Here is a 4,554-nt window from a genome sequence, read left to right on the forward strand (position 1 = left end):
AAAGCGGTGTTAAGGATACGTCACTATAAGATGAAAAGCGGTGTTAAGGATACGTCACTATAAGATGAAAAGCGGTGTTAAGGATACGTCACTATAAGATGAAAAGCGGTGTTAAGGATACGTCGCTATAAGATGAAAGGGGATATTGAGCTAAATTATACAAGAATCATTTGTTAAAAACGACTAATCCAGATTCTTCGTTTTATATTAAACATCAAATATTTATGCTACCTATACATCCCAAAAATCAGAATCCTAAATTCTTTCAAGTTATTATCATTCTATCTAAACTGTTTTTAAGAGCTGAAAACGAGTCTTAATGCGAAATGTATACATCTGTTAAAATGTAGATTCGAGGTGTTATTAGAATAATAAGGGTTATAAGTTTCTGTTTCTACGTTTTCCCAGCTTAACTGATACAGAAACAACCACTACAACAACACATACCAACCAAGTCAACAGATTTCTTTCTACTCTTAAATAAAGTAAAATGTAATAAAACTTGGTCGAAATGTTGAGTTCATAGAAATCCATCTATTATGGGTTTTACAGAGATGAACTGTATTTCTTGTTCATTTCATATAAGTTAAATAATCTGCTAGTTTCGATGACGAGGAACCCACTTTGAGACTAATAATGATTCATTGCCCATTCAAGCCGTCTCCAAGCATTATTAATCTGTTAGTTTGTTTGATTTGAATTTCGCGAAAAGCTACACGAGGGCTATCTGCGATAGCCGTCCCTAATTTAGCAATGTAAGACTAGAGTGAAGGAAGCTACTCATCACCACCCACTCCCAACTCTTGGGCTACTCTTTTACCAACGAATAGTGCGATTGACAGTCACATTATAACGCCCCCACGGCTGAAAGGGCGAGCATGTTTGGTGTGAAGGGGATTCGAACACGCGACCCGCAGATTGCAAGTCGAGCGCCCTAACCACCTGGCCATGCCGGGCCAAGCTACACAGTGATAAATTGTGGCAATCCAACATCTTCGCACATCTCGAGAGAGAGCTCAGTATTTTTTGCACATCAAAAGAGTCTCCCCCTCCTCCACTTCACTTTATCAAAGTGAATTATAAGGTTAATTCGCAAAATACTATTAGTAAGGCACTTGCTAACCACTCAACATATGTGATTACCACACATGCTAGAAGTATTCTGGACTATATAAAATAAGAGCTAAAAAGTATTATTCACAAATCGCGTCGTTTTTCGTCTAATAAGTACATGTTGGTCACTTAAAGAAAGGTAGTAATTCAGATTATAGAAATGTTTTATTTAGAAATCAAATGACATAATATTAGGACAAACTGAATTAAACTGCTCATTATGCAGAACTGTGGATTTTCGCCAACAGCGGATACGGAACAGGATTTTAATGCTCTGTTTGCTTTATCTTAACGGTATATGGAGTCAAAAGCCCCTTACATCACGGACACTGACCTACTAATATTTAAAAAAAAAACAGCGAAATCATCCGTTATGTACTTTAAGTATCGCTTCTGCTCATAAATACATCAAGCTGGAAAAAAGTACAAATACTGATCTTGAAACACATTATTCTACTCGAATATTGGCATTTTTATACAGAAATAAAAGCTTATAGGCAAAAAAGAAAAAGAATTGTGTAAAGATAAGTCATAAGACTATACTAATAAATATTTAAATATCTATATACGTTGTAGATGTTACATAGATTGAATGATCTAACGAACTGTTTCTTTGTGGATTCTGTACAAGTGGTGCCCGAAAAATGCTCATGGTCAAAAGTTGTACTGTTTTACACTTTTTAATTTTTTGAAAGTGTAAAGCATTAAGTTTGTTTGTTAAGGATTTCGCGCAAAGCTACACGAGGGCTATCTGCGCTAGCCGTCCCTAATTTAGCAGTGTAAAGACTAGAGGGAAGGCAGCTAGTTATCACTACCCACCGCCAACTCTTGGGCTACTCTTTTACCAATGAATAGTGAATTGACTGTCACATTATAACACCCCCACAGCTAAAAGGTCGAGCATTTTTGGTGTGAAGGGGATTCGAACCCGGGACCCACAGATTGCGAGTCGAGCGCCCTAACCACCTGGCCATGCCGGGCCAAAGCGTTAAGTATTCTCGGTAAGGCACTACATAACTTAAAAGCTATGTATGCAGAATAATTTAAAAAATAGATATTAAATTTTCTGTTACCTTAAGTCGTTTTTGTTTTAAGGCATTCAATGAAATATAAATTCTTATTAAACTTTTTAAAGTAAGTGCTTTAACTCTTCAGTAATTATTGAGGTTAACTTAACTTTTAATAGTCTGACTACAGCAGTGATATGTAGATTCTATTCCACAGCATGATTGTAGCCTAAAATACTCCATGACTCAATGTAGCAGCCAGAAAAGGAAGCCACGGGGTCTCCCTCCACAGCTTCGTTTAATTTAAACAATAACCACGTCCTTCACAGATGTACATTGGACCGTGCGAACGAGGCAGAACCTAGCCTACGTCGTACTTCCGTAACGGTATAAAAAATATCTCCCTATATATCACTAAACAACAGCTTTGGAATCAAGTTTCCTACACCTGTTTGGCATTGCTTAGGCATTGCTTAGTTTACTTAAGACGTCTAAATTTGTTATTCTTCTTAAAGAAGAAGAAAAAAAAATCTATAATTTTTTCTTAACCTTGTAATCAGTGATGTAATCCTTAAGTGGTCTTTTTTTTTCGTGTACCCGGAACTACCAATATCCACGTGCTATAACGTGAGAAGACCTTGCACGTATTTATAAAAGTGTTAAAGACAGAGAGACTGGATTTTTCGAGATCTCTTCCTTTATTAGTAAAGGCTGTTTAAAGGAAGCGTGCGCTTTAAAACTGAGCTCCATCCATTTACCAGATATTGAAGTGTAAATGATGTTCATGTAATCAAGTTTATAGTCTGGTAATTCTTTATTTAATAAAGTTAAGTATATGACGCCAAGAAATGTTGAATAAAAGTATTTAATTAACATTACCGTCCCTCATTTAGTTCAGTTTGTTTGTTGCTAAGCATAAAGCTACACAACGGACTAATATGCTGTGCTAACCATGGGTATCGAAACCCGTTTTTTTTTTTAGCATAAAAAAATCGCCAGAATTACCAATGAGCTACTGGAGATGGAGGGGGCTTATCCATTTCAGATTTGTTTGTTTCGGAAATTCGCGCAAAGCTTCAAAAGAACTATCTACGCTGGCTGATATATAATCTGGATTTGACTTTCACTCTCATAACATACTCACGGCCATAAAGTGTGTAAAGCAAGATTTTGTCGCAAAGGGACGCGAACATTGAATCATCGGACTCAAAGTCCGGCAAACTAACCAATTGAACACGCCTGTCCTTTATTTGTTTCCGGAAAATTCGAAAAATTGTTTCAATGTTATAAACTACAAAAGCGGAATGATATGATAAATATTGACTGCTTTCAACCAATAATTATTTTTGTAAGACTTAATAATGTAGTTTCTTCTCAGTTATCTGTTAATAAGTGAAACAATGATAACGAAGTTTTGATATGGATATGACCTGCATTTTTTTATGTTATAGAAAGATATATTTAAAAAATAATGTGGATGATATTATTAACATTATGACTTCTAATGTATTTCCTAAGCAAAATGTTTTTCAATGAAAAAATAAGTAAACTAAACTTTCAGATCGTGAATTCAGAATAAATATACAAAAAAACCTGCTAACATTATGATAATCACGTGGAATTAAAAAAGTAAATAAATCTTTTGAAATTTTTAGAAAAACAGATAATCTAAAACCACGTAAACGTGAAATATTTCAAAAATTACTATCTTAATTTTGGAAGAATTAAATGTGTTAAACTATTTGTAGTTTCTATCAGATGATTCTAAGAATACTTATAAATATAAACTTGTTTTTGGGAGTAACAATAGACGCCTTAAAGACAGATAGCTAGATGATGTATATGTATTATTTATTGTTGTTTTATTATTTGAACTTTAAACACAACTTTTCAAATTATAAGGTAATTATCTAAATCAGTCTCCAAGAAGGAACCATAACTTATGATCATCACAAAAGCTCAGCTAGAATGAGTAATGCTAACAGCTTCCGCCCAGAAAAAAAAAAACAAGCAAGGCACGCTCCTTGAAACCATTGTCCTCGCCTCTAAAATTGGGGTTAGTTGCGGAAATAGTGTTCCACAAAAGGAAAAACAACAACAGAGCCATTAAGCTTTACATTACAGCCCCAAACGTGATTCGAAAGTTAGCTGAAAGTGTATTCTACTTGAGAATGCAAATTCGTTTATTGAGAAACAATAATAATTTCCATGAAAGTTTCTTGACTTGGAAAGTGTAAAACAAGTTACTTCATTTAATTGTTTTAAACTGTTTCCAAGTTTGCTTGTTTTTTCCTAAATGTGTCCATCCATAAGTTTCATTGTTTAATTAATTCTATGGTAAAAGAACCTACTATCACATAATTCTAGCTATAGGCGGCGAAACCGGGGAAGGAGGGGGATGGACACTGAGAACATATGCTCCCCACGTTTGTTT

The 4,554-nt window shown here is 34.7% G+C and overlaps 1 protein-coding gene across 6 annotated transcripts in view; it reads right to left on the bottom strand.

Annotated features, from left to right (window-relative positions):
• LOC106478666 (ETS domain-containing protein Elk-3-like) overlaps positions 1–4,554 on the bottom strand; it is a 64,771-nt gene that overhangs the window by 23,533 nt on the left and 36,684 nt on the right. The window lies entirely within an intron of this gene.

This window comes from Limulus polyphemus, unplaced genomic scaffold (assembly GCF_000517525.1).
Source record: "Limulus polyphemus unplaced genomic scaffold, Limulus_polyphemus-2.1.2 Scaffold11, whole genome shotgun sequence".
NCBI lineage: Eukaryota > Metazoa > Arthropoda > Merostomata > Xiphosura > Limulidae > Limulus > Limulus polyphemus.